A 23,057-nucleotide genomic window follows, 5' to 3' on the forward strand; every position below is an offset into this window, starting at 1 on the left:
ATATTATATCTGAGAATTATCTATCTTGATTTCCTAATCAAGATAGACAATTTTTTCCTATATTTTATTCTTTTATTCTACAAGTTTCATAACATTAGATGTTTATGTCTGTTTTATCCATTTTAAATTAATGTGTTTTATTTGTTGCATACTATGAATTCAGTTCAGTTCAGTTCAGTCCCTCAGTTGTGTCCGACTCTTTGAGACCTCATGGACTGCAGCACGCCAAGCCTCCCTGTCCACCACTAACTCCCAGAGTCTACTCAAACTCATGTCCACTGAACTTGGTGGTGCCATCCAACCATCTCATCCTCTGTCATCCCCTTCTCCTTCCACCTTCAATCTTTTCCAGCATCAGGGGCTTTTCAAATGAGTCAGCTCTTCACATCAGGTGGCCAGCTTCAACATCAATCCTTCCAGTGAATATTCAGGACTGATTTCCTTTAGGATGGACTGGTTGGATCTCCTTGCAGTCCAAGGGACTCTCAAAAGTCTTCTCCAACACCACAGTTCAAAAGCATCAATTCTTCCGCACTCAGCTTTTGGATTACAGTTCTTTTTTGCATATGAACAGCGACCTTCCACTATCATTTGTCAAAAAGGTACCCTTTCTCTGCTGACTAAACTTCATATCTCGTTGAAAATCAGTTTTTAATATATGTGTGACTCTGTTTCTAACTTGCTATTTTGTTCCATTTATCTACTGTATACCAGTACCACATTGCCTTGATGACAGTAACTTTACTGCAAGTCTTGAACTTGCACAGGGCTAGTTTTTCAAATTTATCATTTTTGTTTTCAATATTGTTTTGATGTTTTAGGTCTTTTGCATTTCTCTCTCTCTCTCTCTCTCTCTCTCTCTATATATATATATATATAAATATAAATATATATAATAGACTCACTTTGCTACTTTTTATTTTTAAAAGTACCTGCTGAAATTTCAATTGGCAAGACACCAAATCTATAGATTGATTTGGGCTAAATTTATTTCTTAATTATATTGTATCTTCTTTTCATGACATGGTGTATTTCTTCATTTATTAAGAATTCTGAATTCAGCAATATTTCATATATAACAGTGTACAGGCCTTTTGCATATTAGCTTTTAGATTTTTCTCTATGTATTTCATATTTTTGATGCAGTAAAAAATAGAACTTTTATTTAGTTTTGTTTGTTGTTGTAGTGATAAGCATTTCACTGTTGAGTTTGTATTCTGTAAAATTGTTAAACTTTCTTTTTAGTTTTGGTAGCTATTATAGATTCCAACAGCTTTCTAAACAGTATTACTACTTCTTTTCTATTCTGGATGGCATTTTTTTTGTTTCATTTTGCTTATATTATTGTGCTGAGTGTAGACTTTACTACAATATTGAATAGAGTGGTGAGATTTTGGTATATTGTTTCTGATCTTTTGAAATATGCGTTATTCAGTCTTTCACCATTAAGTAGGATGCTAGCCTTAAAATTTTGTAAATACTTTTTATGAGGTTTAGGAGTTTTATAGGAATAGACATTGTCAAATGTTTTGGGGACAAATTTTGATCTCATGTTATTTTTGCAAATAAAAAATTATTAATGTGTAAATAATATGTTTGCATACTATCCTGTGCCTTGCTTTTTTTTTTTTTAATTAAATCATATATCCACATGACTGAGAGAATTATCATTCTTTTAAAAAACAACTGAATGTTATCTAATATGTGATTGTATTAATACGTCAGTTTCCTATTGATAGAATTATGGATTGTTTCTACTTTTTCATATTACTAAAAATATTATTATGAATAACATTCTGTAAATCAATTTGTCAGGATATCTTTGGAAAAATTCTTGCAAGTAAGACTGATGACTCAACTGGTAATATAACATTTATAGGTATCACATTTCCACCAACAATACAGAAGAATGAAAGTTTATCCTTTTGTTTGTGATATCTTATAAATTTTTTTCCCAATTTGTTATGCTTATTCCAAATTTACATTTCTTATGGTGCCTTCTGCTATAAAATTAAATTTATCTTTTTTTCATTGTCTTTATATTCTGAAGGATATTTGATAGAAATATTTTCCTTGTTATGAGGTTAAAAAGAAATGCATCCTTTTTTTCTTCATAGATCCTTGCACTGTTATTATTACTATTATTATCTTTTACATTTATGTGTCCCACTCCTTAGGAATTTGTCTTGTTTATATATGATATATCTTTAGTTGCTGCTTTTATGGGTAACCTATGACGTAAAAGCAGACTCTTGAGAGTCTGTGTTAGTAGCAGCTTATATACAATTACTATGAAATGACATTTTAAAACTGTTCATGAGGTTCTCAAGGCAAGAATACCAAAGTGGTTTGCCATTCTCTTCTTCCCAATAAAAAGAAATGCAAAAGAGCAAAATGGCTGTCTGAGGAGGCATTATAATTAGCTGTGAAAAGAAAAAAAGTGAAAAACAAAGGAAAAAAGAAAAGATATATCCATTTGAATGCAGAGTTCCAAAGAATAGAAAGGAGAGGTAAGAAAGCCTTCTCTGTGAGCAGTACAAATAAATAGAGGGAAATAATACAAGGGGAAAGACTAGAGATCTCTTCAAGAAAATTAGAGATACCAAGGGAACATTTCATGCAAACATGGGCACAATAAAGGAAAGAAATGGTATGGACCTAACAGAAGCAGAAGATATTAAGAAGTGACAAGAATACACAGAAGAACTATACAAAAAAAATCTTCATGATGCAGACAATCACAATGGTATGATCACTCACTTCAAGCCAGATATCTTGGAATGCAAAGCCAGGTGAGCCTTAGGAAACTTCACTATGAACAAAGCTAGTAGAGGTGATGGAATTCCAGTTGAGCTATTTCAAATCCAAAAAGAGGATGCTGTAAAAGTGCTGCACTCAATATGTGAGCAAATTTAGAAAACTCAGCAGTGGCCACAGGATTGCAAAAGGTCAGCTTTCATTCTAATCCCAAAGAAAGGCAATGCCAAAGAATGCTCAAACTACTGCACAATTGTACTCATTTCATATGCTAGCAAAGTAATGCTCAAAACGCCCTAAGCCAGGCTTCAATAGTACACAAACAGTGAACTTTCAAATGTTCAAGCTGGATTTAGAAAAGGCAGAGGAACCAGGGACTAAATTGCCAACATCCACTGGATCATCGAAAAAGCAAGAGAGTTCCAGAAGAACATCTATTTCTGCTTTATTAACTATGCCAAAGCCTTTGACTATGTGGTTCACAATAAACTGGAAAATTCTGGAAGAGCAGGTCAGGAAGCAACAGTTAGAACTGGACATGGAAAAACAGACTGGTCCCAAATAGGAAAAGGAGTATGGCAAGGCTGTATATTGTCACCCTGCTTATTTAAATTATATGCAGAGTACATCATGAGAAACGCTGGGCTGGAAGAAGCACAAGCTGGAATCAAGATTGCCAGGAGAAATATCAATAACCTTAGATATGTATCTGACACCTCCCTTATGGCAGAAAAAAAGAAAAACTAATGAGCCTCTTGATGAAAGTGAAAGAAGAGAGTGAAAAAGTTGGCTTAAAGCTCAACATTCAGAAAACTAAGATCCTGGCTTTTGGTGCCCTCACTTCATGGTAAATAGTGGAAACAGTGGAAACAGTGGCAGACTATTTTTTGGGCTCCAAAATCACTGCAGATGGTGATTGCAGCCGTGAAATTAAAAGACGCTTACTCCTTGGAAGGAAAGTTATGACCAAACTAGACAGCATATTAAAAAGCAGAGAAATTACTTTGCCAACAGAGGTCAATTTAGTCAAAGCTTTGGTTTTTCCAATAGTCATATATGGATATGAGATTTGGACTGTAAAGAAAGCTGAGCGCCAAAGAATTGATGCTTTTGAACCGTGGTGTTGGAGAAGACTTTTGAGAGTCCCTTGGACTGCAAGGAGATCCAACCAGTCCATTCTGAAGGAGATCTGCCCTGGGATTTCTTTGGAAGGAATGATGCTAAAGCTGAAACTCCAATACTTTGGCCACCTGATGCAAAGAACCGACTCATTGGAAAAGAACATGATGCTGGGAAAGATTGAAGGTGGGAGAAGGGGACGGAACAGGCTGAGATGATTGGATGGCATCACTGACTCAATGCACAAGAGTTTGAGTAAACTCTGGGAGTTGGTGATGGACAGGGAGGCCTGGAGTGCTGCAGGCCATGGTGTAGCAAAGAGTCAGACACGACTGAGTGACTGAACTCAACTGAAAATCCATGGTGCCTGGCTTCAGGACCTAATGAAGCTCGGTCTCTGATGTCTCTTCACATAAATTAAGTTAGAGACACACTGCTGGGTAAGAAGTAGATTTGTTCAGATTCAGAGAGAAGCACACTCCACAGGGTGTGGGCCATCACAGAGGGCAAGTGCTAGGGCCATGGAATGTGGTGTGGCTAGGTTTAGCAGCTGGATAAATTCATATGCTAATGAGTGGGAGGATCACCCAAACCACTGGGGAATCACACACTCCTCTGTCTTTTGATAGTGACTTGGAACTGTCCTGCCACCTCTGGGTATGTCATTTAGCTTACAGACTGGGGATCAAGGTTTAGTTGAATTTTACTTGTCATCTTGGACCCATTTGATTTTAATTGGTTTATATTATGCCCTTGTGCTATGTCATTCTTTCAAAAGTTGTCCCCTGCCCACTTCCCTCCTGTTTCATGCTCTTTTCATGAGCTCCATCCAGGCTCACAATGTTGCCTCTACAATCTTCTGGAGGGAAAACCAGAAAATAGTTGGCCCTTGGGAGGGAAATAGCCTCTATTACTGTGGAATAGCCACTCTCTCTAGATATTCAGGCCTTCACCTTCCATGTTTCCTACAACATGTGCAACATCCACATCTCTCAGTGGACCCACTAGGGTGGGAGACAGGCACACAGTGCCTGCTAGAAGATCTGTTGGCATCCCTTCAAAGGCAACTGGGCTTCCAGGGATAATGTTTGCCACTTTGGGAGTTAGCCCTGCAGGCCTTTTCGGCCCAAACCCTTAGCACCCTTCTCCTAAAGTTACAAACATACCCTCGGATCAAATCTCCACTCCACGTTTATGGAATATCTGGTCTGTTGCCTCTTATCAATTTGTTCTTAAGCCACTTACTAAGTCCTGCCACCAGGACCCTGCCCCCTAGTAGGCAACATTGCTCCACCCTGCTTATTATTAAAATACTCCAATGCCCCTAACAGGGCCAGATAGTTCAGTTCAGTTCAGTTCAGTTCAGTCGCTCAGTCGTGTCCGACTCTTTGCGACCCCATGAATCACAGCACGCCAGGCCTCCCTGTCCATCACCAACTCCCGGAGTTCACTCAGACTCATGTCCATCCAGTCAGTGATGCCATCCAGCCATCTCATTCTCTGTCGTCCCCTTCTCCTCCTGCCCCCAATCCCTCCCAGCATCAGAGTCTTTTCCAATGAGTGAACTCTTCACATGAGGTGGCCAAAGTACTGGAGTTTCAGTTTCAGTATCATTCCCTCCAAAGAAGTCCCAGGGCTGATCTTCAGAATGGACTGGTTGGATCTCCTTGCAGTCCAAGGGACTCTCAAGAGTTTTCTCCAACATTACAGTTCAAAAGCATCAATTCTTTGGCGCTTGGCTTTCTTCACAGTCCAACTCTCACAACCATACATGACCACAGGAAAAACCACAGCCTTGACTAGACGGACCTTTGTCAACAAAGTAATGTCTCTGCTCTTGAATATGCTATCTAGGTTGGTCATAACTTTCCTTCCAAGGAGTAAGCATCTTTTAATTTCATGGCTGCAGTCACCATCTGCAGTGATTTTGGAGCCCAAAAAGATAAAGTCTGACACTTTTTCCACTGTTTCCCCATCTATTTCCCATGAAGTGATGGAACGGGATGCCAAGATCTTCTTTTTCTGAATGTTGAGCTTTAAGCCAACTTTTTACTCTCCTCTTTCACTTTCATCAAGAGGCTTTTGAGTTCCTCTTCACTTTCTGCCATAAGGGTGATGTCATCTGCATATCTGAGGTTATTGATATTTCCCCCGGCAATCTTGATTCCAGCTTGTGTTTCTTCCAGCCCAGCGTTTCTCATGATGTACTCTGCATATAAATTAAATAAGCAGGGTGATAATATACAGCCTTGACGTACTCCTTTTCCTATTTGGAACTAGTCTGTTGTTCCATGTCCAGTTCTAACTGTTGCTTCCTGACTTGCATACAGATTTCTTAAGAGGCAGGTCAGGTGGTCTGGTATTCCCATCTCTTTCAGAATTTTCCACAGTGTATTGTGATCCACACAGTCAAAGGCTTTGGCAGATAACCCAACAGGGCCAGATAACCCACTCCTTTGTCATTACTTCTGTTATTGCCTAAAGTGGGTCTCTGACAATGAAATGTTTACCATTAGAAACACCGTAAGCTGCTCTTATGGAGTACTAGGGAAGGAAATCAGTGACTTACATTCCTTTAGAGCAGTAAGAGGATAAGCCTCATGGCTGTTTCACCGGGTTCCCAGTCTCAGGGATTGGATTGCTTTACATCATGCTATCTATTTCCATTTGCAGTGAACAAATTGGCAATGAGTTAAGATTACAGCCCTTTAATCCTACCCAGCACTGGTCACGCTGGAGACCTTGGGGAAGTCCAACTCCAGTCCAGGGGTTCCAGGAAGTTGACCTGCCTCGACCTGCCTAGGGACTCGGTCCCTGGGAGGTTGTCACACCTCAACCTGCTCAGGGATCCACCAGTCCAGGGTTCCCAGGAGGTCAACCTGCCTGGACCTGCCTAGGGATCTGGTCCTCGAATGGTTGTCATGCTTCAACTTGTTCAGAGATCCACCAGTCCAGGGGTCCCAGGAGGTGGACATGGCTTGACCTGCTGAGGGACCCAATTCTCAGGAGGCTGACCTGCCTCGACCTGCCCAGGTATTTGATCTTCAGGAGGCTATCACGCCTCAGCCTGCCTAGGGATCTGCACCCTGACCCAGGGACACGTGGCTCTTAGGTTGTGTCAGTACTGGGTAGGATAACCTTCAGAAAGACTCACCCCAAAGGAAGTCCACCCATGGAAATAGAAGGAAGCCTATTACCTGTGCCACTGTGCCTGGTCTCAGCAATAACTCAGGAGCTCAATGAGAACTCCATTGCCTTTCTGGAAAGGCTAAAAGAGGCCCTCTAAAAGTTTACCAGTCTGGACTTAGACTCTTATGAGGGACAGGTGATTTTAAAGGACAAATTCCTGTCCCAGTGTGCATCCGGCATCAGGATAAAATTACAGCAGTTACAGAAACAGGACCCCGCTGCCTCTTTAGATGAGGTGGTTCAGACAGCCACCAATACCTTTTATAACAGAGAACAGGAGAAGGAGGCCAAGGCCAAGGAGAGGGAGAAAAGGAAAGAGACAAGGCATGCCCAGATGCTGGCCACCGTGCAGTGAAGCCTTATGGCAAACCCCGAGTCCTTGAAGGACAAGGCACGAGGCAAATGCCTAATCTGTAGACAGGTGAGGCATTGGGCCATAGTATCCAAACCATGATAAGTTTCCTAAAACAGCTTGCCACAAATGCCATCAATTGGGACATTGGGCAGCACTCTGCCCTGGGGACCCAAGAGCCTCAAGGTCAAGCGCCAAGCCTTCCCTCATGGTGGTTAACAGGACTGAAGCAGCTCACTCCAGCCAACCCACCTGTCACAGATAACCATCATGGGGCTGGAGCCAAGGGTGCAACTGGATGCGGCAGGTAGGTTCAAGAATTTCTTGGTTGACATGGGGGCTACCTACTCTGTCCTGGCCTCCTACTACAGAGCCTACTCCTCCCAAACTTGTACCATTTTGGGTATTACAGGAAAAACAATTATTAAAAGACTCACTCAAGCACTTCTTTGTTACTGAGAAGGACAAATATTTTCCCACCAGTTTCTGGCTGTCCCTGAGTGCCCTACTCCCTTATTGGGAAGAGATATACTAACTAAATTGGGGACCACCCTTGTGAGGGGAAGCTTTTCAGCCCCTAGAGCCCTATAGCTTCTGGTGACTACTGAAGAACCCATTACACCTTCTCCAATAGAGAGGGACCAAAAACTATGGGAGGACAAAATTAACCCCCACGTGTGGGACCAGGGGACTCCTGGACAAGCTCACCAAGCTGAACCAGTATTGTCCTCCAAGATCACAGTCGGTTTCCTAAACAGGAACAATATCCCCTCAGAAGAGAGGCTCAGGAGGGACTACAGCCTCTAATAAATAAATTCCTTGCCTGTTGGCTATTCAGTTCAGTTCAGTAGCTCAGTCGTGTCCAACTTTTTGTGACCCCATCAATCGCAGCACGCCAGGCCTCCCTGTCCATCACCAACTCTTGGACTTAACCCAAACTCATGTCCATCAAGTCAGTGATGCCATCCAGCCACCTCATCCTCTGTCGTCCCCTTCTCCTCCTGCCCCCAATCTGTCCCAGCATCAGGGTCTTTTCCAATGAGTCAACTCTTTGCATGAGGTGTCCAAAGTATTAGAGTTTCAGCTTTAGCATCAGTTTTTCCAATAAACACCCAGGATTGATCTCCTTTAGAATAGATTGGTTGAATCTCCTTGCAGTCCAAGGGAATCTCAAGAGTCTTCTCCAACACCACAGTTCAAAAGCATCAATTCTTCGGCGCTCAGCCTTCTTCACAGTCCAATTCTCACATCCATACATGAGCACTGGAAAAATCATAGCCTTGACTAGACAGACCTTTGTTGGCAAAGTAATGTCTCTGCTTTTTAATATGCTATCTAGGTTGGTCATAACTTTCCTTCCAAGGAGTAAGCGTCTTTTAATTTCATGGCCGCAATCACTACCTGCAGTGATTTTGGAGCCCCCAAAAATAAAGTCTGACACTGTTTCCACTGTTTCCCCATCTATTTCCCATGAAGTGATGGGACTAGATGCCATGATCTTCGTTTTCTGAATGTTGAGCTTTAAGCCAACTTTTTCACTCTCCACTTTCACTTTCATCAAGAGGCTTTTGAGTTCCTTTTCACTTTCTGCCATAAGGGTGGTGTCATGGCCCCCACCAATTCACTGTGTAACACTCCGATCCTCCCTTTAAAGAAAAAGGGTAGAACCTGATGAAAGGTTCAAGATCTCCGGATCATAAATGAAGCTGTAGTCCCCCTCAATCCCACAGTACCCAATCCCTATGTAATCTGGGAGAAATCTTGCCCAGTGCCAAGTGGTTTACAGTCTTGGATCTCAAAGATGCATTCTTTTGCATATCACTGGCTAAAGAATCCAAAAATCTTTTTGCCTTGGAGTGAGAGGCTCCAGGAGAAAAACACAAACAGATGTTTGGACAGTATTACCTGGATAGTATCACCAAATGTCAGTATTACCTGAGGTAATACTTGGAGAGTATTACCTCAGGGGCTCAGAGATAGTCCCCACCTGTTGGTCAGGCTCCTAGCCAGGATCTCCTAGATCTGGACCTAGGACCTAATGGGAAAGTATTACAATACATAGATGACTTACTAATCTGCTCTCCAGATGAGAAAAATGCCCAACAACATGCAATTTAAGTTATAAACTTTTTGGCAGAACGGGGATATAAAGCCTCCCGTGCTAAGGCACATATGATTGAGACAAAGGTCATTTACCTGTGAGTTCAGATTACACACAGGTCCAGAAGACTGTCCTCTGATCTGTACAAGTAATCCTCCATTTGCCCTCCCCCATGACTTGAAAACAGTTGCAAGCTTTCCTGGGGCTAACTGGGTATTGTAGAATCTGGGTACCCAACTATGGTCTAATTGCCCACCCCTTATATGAAAGCTTGAAGGGATGGGATGACTCAATCCCTCTGATGTCAGCAAATCCTCAAAAGAAGGCAGAGACTACACTAAAACAAACCTTAACTCAAGCACCTGCCTTGAAGTTGCCAGACACAGAAAAACATTCCAACTTTATGTCCACGAAAAAGAAGGAATAGCCTTGGGAGTGTTAACTCAAAAGTTGGGACCTGAGCCTCAGCCTGTAGCTTACTTATCCAAGAGCCTCAACCCAACCATGCGAGGCTGGCCTCCCTGCCTCCAAAATCTTGCAGCTGTTGCAATCCTAATAGAAGATGATTTAAAACTCTCTTTTGGGGGCAAACCAACCACCAACTGAAACAACTCCCAAATGGGAGAGGCTATTTATATATGTCTGATCAAAGAATCCTCATATATCAAGTAGTGCTAATGGAAAATCAAGGCCTGACTATACCCTCTTGTGAGGTTCTTAACTTACGGCCACCCTTCTGCCTACCCCAAGGGCTCTCTCTCCTTTTACTATTGCCTAGAAACCTTGGACCACTGGACAAAATCCCGAGAGGGATTGTCGGAAGATCCTCTGACCAATCCTGAGGAAATCTGGTACATTGATGCAAGCAGCTTTGTCTTGGATGGAAAAAGAAGAGCTGGATATTCAGTTCAGTTCAGTCGCTCAGTTATGTCTGACTCTTTGCAACTCCATCAATCCCAGGACACCAGGCCTCCCTGTCCATCACCAACTCCCAGACTTAACCCAAACTCATGTCCATTGAGTCAGTGATGCCATCCAGCCATCTCATCCTCTGTCGTCCCCTTCTCCTCCTGCCCCCAATCCCTCCCAGCATCAGGGTCTTTTCCAGTGAGTCAACTCTTCACATCAGGTGGCCAAAGTATTGAAGTTTCAGCTTTGGCATCAGTCCTTCCAATGAACATCCAGGACTGGTCTCTTTAAGGATGGATTGGTTGGCTCTCCTTGCAGTCCAAGGGACTGTCAAGAGTCTTCTCCAGCACCACAGCTCAAAGGTATCAAGTCTTCGGCACTCAGCTTTCTTCACAGTCCAAATCTCACATCCATATATGACCACTGGAAAAACCATAACCTTGACAAGATGGACCTTTGTTGGCAAAGTAATGTCTCTGCTTTTGAATATGCTGTTTAGGTTGGTCATAACTTTCCTTCCAAGGAGGAAGCGTCTTTTAATTTCATAGCTGCAATCACCAGTGATTTTGCAGCACCCAGAAATAAAGTCTTCCACTGTTTCCCCATCTATTTCCCATGAAGTGAATGGGAAATGTTTTCTGAATGTTAAACTTTAAGCCAACTTTTTTACTCTCCTCTTTCACTTTCATCAAGAGGCTTTTTAGTTTCTCTTCACTTTCTGCCATAAGGGTGGTATTATCTGCATATCTGAGGTAATTGATATTTCTCCCGGCAATCTTGATTCCAGTTTGTGTTTCTTCCAGCCCAGCATTTCTCATGATGTACTCTGCATATAAGTTAAATAAGTAGGGTGACAATATAAAGCCTTGATATACTCCTTTTCCTATTTGGAACTAGTCTGTTGTTCCATGTCCAGTTCTAATTGTTGCTTCCTGACCTGCATATAGGTTTCTCAAGAGGCAGGTCAGGTGGTCTGGTATTCCCATCTCTTTCAGAATTTTCCACAGTTTGTTGGGATCCACACAGTCAAAGGCTTTGGCATAGTCAGTAGTCTCCAATTTTGAGATCATAGAGGCTAAATCTTTGCCACCATATACTTCAGCCCAATTAGCTGAGCTCATAGCCCTGACTCAAGCTTTAGAGCTGGGACAAGAAAAAAGAGTAGCCATTTACACTGACTCCAAGTATGCCCTTCTGGTGCTACATGCGCATGTAGCTATTTGGAAAGAAAGGGCCCACTTGACCACCTGAGGGTCCCCAATCAAATATGGTGACCAAATCCTTAGACTCTTGCAGGCAGTTCATTTGCCCATTGAGGTTTCAGTCTACTACTGTAAAGGACACCAAAAAGGGAGCACAGAAGTGGCACAAGGGAACCAAGCAGCTGATCAGGCAGCTATAAGAGCAGCATTACAGAAGAATGACCTAATAGGGGTTGCCACCTTACGTCCACAGACTGATTTGCCAGAAACTCCTTCATATACTGAAGGTAAGACTCTTATAGCTAAGAGTGAGGGCTTTCAAGAAGATCCTATGAAGCAGTTCCATAGGAGGGGCTCCTTTTTCTGCCTTGGAACTTCCAATGGAAGTTGGTTAACTCCTTACATGCCACCACTCATTTAGGGGAGAAGGCCCTCCAAAGATTACTAGAAAGGTCCTTCATAGGAATAGGCCTCCGAATGACTATAAGGCAAGTGGTCTCCTCTTGTCAGTTAAACAACCCCCAAGGAGCTCGAAGACCCCAGCTGGCCCAGCCCATCCAACAACGTGGGACCTACCCAGGAGAGGACTGGCAGATGGACTTCACCCAGATGCCAGTTTCTCAAGGGTATAAATACTTATTAGTCATGATAGATACATTCACAGGATGGACTGAAGGCTTTCCCACCAGGACTGAGGTGGCTGAAGAAGTGGTTAAAAACAACAAAAAAAAAAGCTGCTCCATGCAATCATTCTGAGATTTGGTCTGCCCAGGTCATTGCATAGTAACAATGGGGCATCATTTATTTCTAAGGTCACCCGGTGAAAGTGTGAAAGTCGCTCAGTCATATCTGATTTTTGCAACCCCATGGACGACACAATCCATGGAAATCTCTATGTTAGAATAACGGAGTGGGTAGCCTATCCCTTCTCCAGTGGATCTTTCTGACCCAGGGATCGAACCAGGGTCTCCTGCATTGTAGGTGGATTCTTTACCAGCTGAGCTACCAGGGAAGCCATTTAATAAGCATTTTAAAATATAAAGTGACACTATGAAGCAGTGTGACAGGTTTCCTCTGTCACTTTTAAACTGGACTAGAAGGTAGTCCCCAGGATTCCAGTAATGCTGTGGAAATATTACCATTTTAATTTACAATCAGCATAAAGTGCATCCAGCGAGGAGCCAAGGGATCTAAGTTCTAGTTGCCATCTTGCACCAAGTGATCCTGAATACTCTCAACTTCTGAAGTCAGAAGCCTCATCACAAAATGAAAGGGGCTGAATCAGGCCATCCTAAATATCCTTTCCAGCTCTGTACTTTGTAATTCTGTGAAATCAGAGTAACATGTCCCAAGCTCTTTGGGATCAGGGATTTGAGAACCTAAGTTCCATGTCCAGTATTTTAACCTTCATACTTCTTCTTTAAGTCCTGTTCTTATTAAATACATTTTCACATTCTGTGTATTTAAGTATATTTTAACAGTCTTTCCATCATTAACAATAAAAACATTTTTTTTTTCAAGAACACACTTCATTTCTTGCTTTTATTTTTTTTTTCAACTTGCTTTTTCAATTTCTCCAATATCTCTTCTGGAGGTGTGCAGGCCAAAAGCTTCACCACTTTTTCACGAGATTTACTGCCCTTATCCAAAACAACATCACTCTTCCTGAGTTCTAAGATTTTGGAAAGACAGCAGCACAGCTCCACATTGGCCTCTCCCTCTATCGGAGGCCCTGTGATGTCTACACTCACGTCTGTCACGGCGTTTTGTTTGGAACCAGCTTTGTCATGGATGGCCATGGTGAAACCGCCTTTAGGATAAACTGCCTCAGGACCTAAGGTAGGAAGTGGTCACCGAAGGGGTCTCTAAAACATTGAGCATTACTTATTATCTTCATTGCGCCTGGAGGCCTCAGTTTTCAGGAAAAGTAGAAAGAGAAAACCAATTCTTAAAATCAGTTATGAAAAAGATAACCCAGAAGTCCTTCCTGGGATGGAAGGAGGCTTTACCAATAGCTCTCCTCCATACCAGTATTGCCCCTAAGGAACAGTTTGGCCTTAGTCCTTATGAGATGCTATATGGGAGACCTTTTTTTTAATGTCAATGACATCTTCCTAGATCCAGAGGCTCAGAGCCCCTAGTCTTAAACCATGGCCATTGGGCAATTCCAAAGGGATATATGCTTGTAGGGTGTCAACCAGGACCCAAAAGATTCTAAAGAGTCACCACTATATGCTCCAGAGACTCAAGTCCTATTTAAAATCTGTAAAGATGGGTCCCCAAAGTCTCAATTCCAGCCTACGTGGAAGGGCCTCTACCCTGTAATACTTTCTACGCCTATAACAGTCAAGGTTTCAGAACATGACTCCTGAATTCACTACTCATGAGTCAAGCCATGGAAGAAAACAGAAGAGGACACTCAATACACCTGTGAGCCCCTGGGAGATCTCAGATATCTCTTCAGTACTACAAATGAGTGCCATTATAATGAACACCCCCAAAATCTGGTTTCTGGAGATAAGATTTCTCAGGGCAGCTCTCAAGAGCCAACACAGCTTGGCAGGGGTTGTATTCCAAAACATACAGGAGATGGATCTCCTGATCCCTGAAAAAGGAGGGACATGAGCCATCTTGAATGAGACATGTTATTTCTGGGTAAATACCTCCAGCTAAGTTAAAGAAAGTCTCACAATCCTTAAGAAAAACATTCAGACCCTACAGGATCTCAAAGAGTGAGCTAGAGAGTTCTCGGGGTGGCTACAATCTCTCTCTGTGGGATCCTCCTGATGATGGGAAATTTGGAGTTGGCTAAGGCCCCTACTTCCCATGTCCCATCACTTCATAGGAAATAGATGGGGAAACAGTGTCAGACTTTGTGTTTTTGGGCTCCAAAATCACTGCAGATGGTGACTGCAGCCATGAAATTAAAAGACGCTTACTCCTTGGAAGGAAAGTTATGACCAACCTAGATAGCATATTCAAAAGCAGAGACATTACTTTGCCAACAAAGGTCTGTCTAGTCAAGGCTATGGTTTTTCCAGTGGTCATGTATAGATGTGAGAGTTGGACTTTGAAGAAAGCTGAACGCTGAAGAATTGACGCTTTTGAACTGTGGTGCTGGAGAAGACTTGCGGGTCCCTTGGACTGCAAGGAAATCCAACAAATCCATCCTAAAGGAGACCAGTCCTGGGTGTTCATTGGAAGGACTGATGCTGAAGCTGAAACTCCAATACTTTGGCCACCTTAGGTGAAGAGTTGACTCATTGGAAAAAACTGTGATGCTGGGAGGGATTGGGGGCAGGAAGAGAAGGGGACGATACAGGATGAGATGGCTGGATGTCATCACTGACTCAATGGACATGAGTTAAGTCCAGGAGTTGGTGATGGACAAGGAGGCCTGGCATGCTGTTGTTCATGGGGTCGCAAAGAGTCAGACATGACTGAGAGACTGAACTGAACTGAACTGAACTGACTAGTGCCCCTACTAGTCTCTGTCATCACCATACTGATGCTGCTTAGGATTGCTCTATGTATTACCAATTGTCTAACCTGTTTTGTCTCTGCCTAAGTCAACAAGCTACAACATGCAGTGCCAATTCAACAAGGATATATAAAACTACAGCCAACCACAGAAAATATCAGTCACCCTTAGATGGACACTGCTATAAAGACTCTGAGGCTTGAGACTAGCAAGAGGGGAGGCCCAATGCCCCTTGCCATCCCAGTTCAGCAGGAAGTAGCCAGAGAGACCTTGATGCCCCTATTACCAAAGATTGGGCCTCCAATCTCTTGAGGGGGAAATGTTAGGTGGTTAGAATAGGAAAAAAGGAGTCCAAAATGACCGTGGCTTAAAGACAAGGAAGAGAAAAGCCCCCGAAAATAGAACAAAGGAAGGTACGAGGACCAGAGTGAGGATCTCAGGTGAAACAAACAGCACCCCTGGCTAGCCCAATTTACATAGGCCAGGCCCAGGGGGAGAAGAAAAAAAACATATAAAAAGAGGAGCCAAAATTGGGCCGGGGGCTTCTCTTCCCTTTGTGTCTTTTGTTTCGGCATGCTCTCATGCCTCAAGGATGTATTTTCCCTTACTTTCTAAATAAAACTGAGCTGTAACACCAAGCTGTAGCACTGGTCCATTTGAGGGCTATAACATTGGCCCACCGCTTCAAATTTTTGTTTCGATAAGACAGAACTGAAGAAATTACAAACTCCTCCGACACTGGGATCCTGGGCTGATAGATCCTTGAGCAGGCTGAGGTGCGACAACTTCCTGGGGGCCAGATCCCTAGGCAGGTCAAGGCAGGTTGACCTCCTGGGACTCTTGGACTCAAGTTGGGCATCCCCAAGGTCTCCAGCATGACCAGTGCTGGGTAGGATTAAGGGGTTGTAATCTTAATTCATTGCCAGTTTGTTCACTGCAGATGGGAATAGATATCATGATGTAAAGCAATCCAAGCCTGTGCCCTGAGACTGGGAACCTGGTGAAACAGCCATAAGCCTTATCCTCTTACTGCTCTAAGGGAAGGTAAGTCACTGATTTTCTTCCTTAATCCTCCATCTGAGCCTCCCTGGTGGCTCAGATGCTAAAGCGTCTGCCTACAATGTGGAATATCCATGTTAGATTCTTGGATTGTGAAGGTCCTCTGGAGAAGGAAATGGCAACCCACTCCTTGCTTGGAAAATTGCTTGGATAGAAGAGCCTGGCAGGCTACCGTCCATGGGGTCACAAAGGGTCAGACACGACTGTACATCTAAACTTTCACTTTTTCAGTCCTCTATAAGAGCAGATTAGTGTTTCCAATGTTAAACATTTCATTGTCACAGACCCACTTAAGGTAATAACAGAAGTAATGACAAAAGAGTGAATTATCTGGTCTTGATAGGGACATTAAGAGTACTTTAATAACAAGCTGGGTGGAGCGATGTTGCCTAGAAGGGGCAGGGTCCTGGTTGCAGGAGTTAGTAAGTGGTTAAGAACAAATTGATAAGAGGCCAATAGATCAAATGTTCCATAAAAGTGGAGTGGAGATTTGATCTGGGGGTATGTTTGTAACTTGAGAAGAAAAGTGATAAGGGTTTGGGCTCAAATGGCCTGCAGGGCTAACTCCCAAAGTGTCAATCATTATCCCTGGAAGCCCAATTGCCTTTGAAGGTATGCCAACAGATCTTCTAGCAGGCACTGTGTGCCTGTCTCCCACCCTAGTGGGAGATGCGGATGTTGCACATATTGCAGGAAATATGGAAGATGAAGGTCTGAATATCTAGAGGGAGTGGCTATTACACAGTATTTTCTGGTTGTCCCTCCAGAAGATTGTAGAGGCAACATTGTGGGCCTGGATGGAGTTCAGGAAAAGAGCACGAAACAGGAAGGAAGGGGGCAGGGACAACTTTTGAAAGAATAACAGCACAAAAGCATGAAATAAACCAATTAAAATCAAATGAGTCCAAAATGACAAGTCAAATTCAACTAAACCTTGATCCCCAGTCTGTAAGCTAAATGACATACCCAGAGGTGGCAAGACAGTTCCAAGTCACTAACAAAAGACAGAGGAGTGTGTGGTTCCCCAGTGGTTTGGGTGATCCCCCCACTCATTAGCATATGAATTTATCCAGCTGCTAAACCTAGCCACACCACATTCCATGGCCCTAGCACTTGCCCTCTGTGATGGCCCACACCCTGTGGAGTGTGCTTCTCTCTGAATCTGAACAAATCCACTTCTTACCTATCACTGTGTCTCTAACTTAATATTTGTGATGAGACATCAGAGACCGAGTTTCATTAGGTCCTGAAGCCAGGCACCATGTGTTTTACCTGGGCTCAAGTTCCAGGAGAGAGGAGCTGAAGGACAGGAGGAAAAAACAGTGGGAAAAATGTGCCAAGGAATCCCCTTCATAACCTGCCGGAAAATCGCTAAATACCTGACCTATGCTCACAGTTTTCATTGGCCTGATCCTTGGCACAAAGAAGATTAAGGAAAGAAGAACCCCCACCAGCTTAGGTAACAGCTACTAGAGTGCAGAGGAGGGTGGAGCCTTTGAGACACACTGAGGAGTAGCCTCTCCAGAGTCCCTAAGTTGCACCCACTGCTGCTAGCCTATTCACGGGGTGTTCAAGGAAACAAGAAATGAGAGATTGTAAAGGAATTAAGATTTGTTAGGCATATGTCCTTCCAGCCATAGGCGAGTTACCTTCCTACCTTAACAAGAGGTCTTCTGGAATCTTAGACTGAGCCTCGTAAGCTTTCTGCTGAGTTTGTTTTTCACTGTTCCTGGTTTCCAGTACGCTGGGCTTCTTGTCACTTCGCCTGTGGTGGGTTATTTTCAGCTTCCACCATGGGAGTGTTCCCTGAATTGAGCTCCTGATGCTTGGCCTCTTCCTTACGGGGGCCACACTGTGGTGGTGGTTTCAGCCAGTTTAAGTCTGAGAAATGGCACCATAGATGTTGGGGTAGTGTGTAATTTCCTCAGTTCTGTCTCGTTATAACAAAAATTGGAAACGACGGACAGACCAGCCTTACAGCCCTTAGACGGACCAATGTTACACCTCTGTGTTACAGCTCAGTTTTATTTAGAAAGTAAAGGGAAGGCAATGGCAACCCACTCCAGTACTCTTGCCTGGAAAATCCCATGAACGGAGGAGCCTGGTAGGCTGCAGTTCACTGGGTCACAAAGAGTCAGACGTTACTGAGCGACCTCAGTTTCACTTTTCACTTTCATGCATTGGAGAAGGAAATGGCAACACACTCCAGTGGTCTTGCCTGGAGAATCCCAGGGATGGCGGAGCCTAGTGGGCTACAGTCTATGGGGCTGCACAGATTTGGACACAACTGAAGTGACTTAGCAGCAGCAGCAGCAAAGGGGAATACATCCTTGACACGTGAGAGAATGCTGACCCAAAAGATGTGAAGAGAGGCCCCAGCCCAATTTTGGCTCCTCTTTTTATGTTTTTTCCCCTCCACCTAGGCCGGCCCTGTGTAAATTGGGCTAGCCAGGGGTGCTGTTTGTTTTACCTGAGGTTCTCACTCTGGTCTTCAGACTTTTGTTTGTTCTATTTTAGTAGGCTTTTCCCTTCTTTGTCTTTTACCCACCATCATTTTGGACTCCTTTTCTCTATTCTAACTACCTAACACATTTTAGAGATTGATCATATATTTGAGAATGATGCATCAGTTCAGTTCAGTCTCTCAGTTGTGTCCAACTCTTTGTGACCCATGAATCGAAGCACACCAGGCCTCCCTGTCCATCACCAACTCTTGGAGTACACCTAAACGCACGTCCATTCCAGACGGTGATGCCATCCAGCCATCTCATCCTCTGTAGTTTACTTCTCCTCCTGCCCCCAATCCCTCCCAGCATCAGGGTCTTTTCCAATGAGTCAATTCTTTGCATGAGGTGACCAAAGTATTGGAGTTTCAGCTTTGGCATCAGTCCTTCCAATGTATATTCAAGACTGATCTCCTTTAGGATGGACTGATTGGATCTCCTTGCAATCCAAGGGACTCTCAAGAGTCTTCTCCAACACCACAGTTCAAAAGCATCAATTCTTTGGCGCTCAGCTTTCTTCACAGTACAAATCTCACATCCATACATGACCACTGGAAAAACCATAACCTTGACTAGACGGACCTTTGTTGGCAAAGTAATGTCTCTGCTTTTTAACATCCTATCTAGGTTGGTCATAACTTTCCTTCCAAGGAGGAAGCGTCTTTTAATTTCATGGCTGCAATCACCGTCTTCAGTGATTTTGGAGCCCAAAAAAATAAAGTCTGACACTGTTTCCACTGTTTCCCCATCTATTTCCCATGAAGTGATGGAACGGGATGCCATGATCTTTGTTTTCTGAATGTTGAGCTTTAAGCCAACTTTTGCACTCTCCTCTTTCACTTTCATCAAGAGGCTTTTTAGTTCCTCTTCACTTTCTGCCATAAGGGTGGTGTCATCTGCATATCTGAGGTAATTGATATTTCTCCTGGCAATCTTGATTCTAGCTTGTGCTTCTTCCAGCCCAGCGTTTCTCATGATGTACTCTGCATTTAAGTTAAATAAGCAGGGTGACAATATACAGCCTTGATGTACTCCTTTACCTATTTGGAACCAGTCTGTTGTTCCATGGTCAGTTCTAACTTGCATATAGGTTTCTCAAGAGGCAGGTCAGGTGGTCTGGTATTCCTATGTCTTTCAGAATTTTCCACAGTGCATTGTGATCCACACAGTCAAAGGCTTTGGCATAGTCAATAAAGCAGAAATAGATGTTTTTCTGGAACTCTCTTGCTTTTTCCATGATCCAGAGGATGTTGGCAATTTGATCTCTGGTTCCTCTGACTTTTCTAAATGCAGCTTGAACATCTGGAAGTTCATGGTTCACTTATTGCTGAAGCCTGGCTTGGAAAATTTTGAGCACTACTTTCCTAAAGTGTGAGATGAGTGCAACTGTGTGGTAGTTTGAGCATTCTTTGGCATTGCCTTTCTTTGGGATTGGAATGAAATCTGACCTTTTCCAGTCCTGTGGCCACTGCTCAGTTATCCAAATCTGCTGGCATATTTAGTGCTGCACTTTCACAGCATCATCTTTCAGGATTTGAAATAGCTCAACTGGAATTTCATCACCTCCACTAGCTTTGTTCGTAGTGATGCTTTCTAAGGCCCACTTGACTTCACATTCCAGGATGTCTGGCTATAGGTCAGTGATCACACCATCTGGGTGATTATCTGGGTCGTGAAAATCTTTTTTGTACAGTTCTTCTGTGTATTCTTGCCACCTCTTAATATTTTCTGCTTCTGTTAGATGCGTACCATTTCTGTCCTTTATTGAGCCCATCTTTGCATGAAATGTTCCCTTGGTATCTCTAATTTTCTTAAAGAGATCTCTAGTCTTTCTCATTCTGTTGTTTTCCTCTATTTCTTTGCATTGATCACTGAGGAAGGCTTTCTTATCTCTCCTTGCTATTCTTTGGAACTCTGCATTCAGATGCTTATATCTTTCCTTTTCTCCTTTGTTTTTCGCTTCTCTTCTTTTCACAGCTATTTGTAAGGCCTCCTCAGACAGCCATTTTGCTTTTTTGCATTTCTTTTCCATGGGGATGGTCTTGATCCCTGTCTCCTTTACAATGTCATGAACCTCCGTCCATAGTTCATCAGGCACTCTGTCTATCAGATCTAGTCTCTTAAATCTATTTTTCACTTTCATTGTATAATCATAAGGGATTTGATTTAGGTCATACCTGAATGACCTAATGTCTTCAATTTAAGTCTTTCTTCAATTTAAGTCTGAATTTGGCAATAAGGGGTTCATGATCTGAGCCACAGTCAGCTTCCAGCCTTGTTTTTGCTGACTGTATAGAGCTTCTCCATCTTTGGCTGCAAAGAATATAATCAGTCTGAATACGGTGTTGACCATCTGGTGATGTCCATGTGTAGAGTTTTCGCTTGTGTTGTTGCAAGAGGGTGTTTGCTATGACCAGTGCGTTCTCTTGTTAAAACTCTATTAGCCTTTGCCCTGCTTCATTTCGTACTCCAAGGCCAAATTTGCCTGTTACTCCAAGTGTTTCTTGACTTCCCACTTTTGCATTCCAGTCCCCTATAATAAAAAGGACATTTTTTTTTGGGTGTTAGTTCTAAAAGGTCTTTAGGTCTTCATAGAAGCGTTCAACTTCAGCTCCTTCAGAGTTACTGGTTGGGGCATAGGCTTGGATTACTGTCATATATGGTTTGCCTTGGAAACGAACAGAGATCTTTCTGTTGTTTTTGAGATTGCATCCAAGTACTGCATTTTGGACTCTTTTGTTGACCATGATGACTACTCCATTTCTTCTCTGAGATTCCTGCCCACAGTAGTAGATATAAGGGTCATCTGAGTGAAATTCACCCATTCCTGTCCATTTTAGTTCACTGATTCCTAGAATGTTGACGTTCACTCTTGCCATCTCCTGTTTGACCACTTCCAATTTGCCTTGATTCATGGACCTGACATTCCATGTTCCTATGCAATATTGCTCTTTACAGCATCGGACCTTGCTTCTATCACCAGTCACATCCACAGCTGGGTATTGTTTTTGCTTTGGCTTCATCCCTTCATTCTTTCTGGAGTTATTTCTCCACTGATCTCCAGTAGCATATTGGGCATCTACCGACTTTGGAAGTTCCTCTTTCAGTATCCTATCATTTTGCCTTTTCATACTGTTCATGGGGTTCTCAAGGCAAGAATACTGAAGTGGTTTGCCATTCCCTTCTCCAGTGGACCACATTCTGTAAGACCTCTCCACCATGACCCTCCCATCTTGGGTGGCCCCACAGGGCATGGCTTAGTTTCATTGAGTTAGACAAGGCCATGGTCCGTGTGATCAGAGTGGCTAGTTTTCTGTGATTATGGTTCAATGTGTCTGCCCTCTGATGCCCTCTTGCAACACCTACCGACTTACTTGGGTTTCTCTTACCTTGGGTGTGGGGTATCTCTTCACAGCTGCTCCAGCAAAGTGCAGCCACTGCTCCCTACCTTGGATGTGGGATTGCTCCTCTCAGCCGCTGCCCTGACCTGGGGCGTTGGGTAGCTCCTCTCGGCCGCCGTCCCTGACCTCCAGCGTAGGGTAGCTCCTCAACCCTTGTTTTAGAGGTAGGATGTATAAGTATTTATAATTTTTTCAATTAGAAACTTGGAGGTACTTTCTAGATATACATTTTAATGCAGATTGTTTGACTTTTTTAGAATGAGATTAAGACTGGTTTACTGGAGGTAAGCAGGAGATAACAATCCATGTTTTTACTTACAATGTGTATATATATATATATTTTTTTCTGTTATTAAAAACACTAGGAATGGCTTTAACAAACTATAGAGACCTATGCCTAGATATTTTACATTTGAGAGTGAGAGTTGAATTGAGACAAGTGAGACCCATGTGTATCATAAATTGAGCTCTGCATCTCTGAAGCAAGGTTGAGAAACACTTGAGTAACAGTTTAGTAATTATTTCCGTAATGACACAGGGCCAGAAGAGCCCACTAGAGGCTATGTTTTCCAACCCCCTGACTTCAGTAAGAATGAACTTAAATAATTTCAAATAGATAGTCATTTCTACTCCTAAAATATATCCAGGAAATGAGAATCTTTCCTTTGGTTAGCTAGTTCCACTATCTCACAGTTGTGCCAATATGTACTATTAAGAGGCCTAAGTGCACACGTTATTAACACAATAGGCTATAACTGTGCTTTTGAGACTGCTACACAATATCCAATCTATGATTATTTAGGGAGTTTGCATTCACCCGTTATTGATGCAACAGCCCTTAATAGTGCCTTTGTTGTCAGAGGGGTTGTGTTGCTTAATATCCCCAGCACTATTTGAAACAATTTCTTAGAACATCTCAAACAGTGGCAAGATTTCAGATATTTACGTGCAAGTATTATCACCTACAATTAAAATTGAATATA

This window comes from Bos javanicus, chromosome 12, assembly GCF_032452875.1.
Source record: "Bos javanicus breed banteng chromosome 12, ARS-OSU_banteng_1.0, whole genome shotgun sequence".
NCBI lineage: Eukaryota > Metazoa > Chordata > Mammalia > Artiodactyla > Bovidae > Bos > Bos javanicus.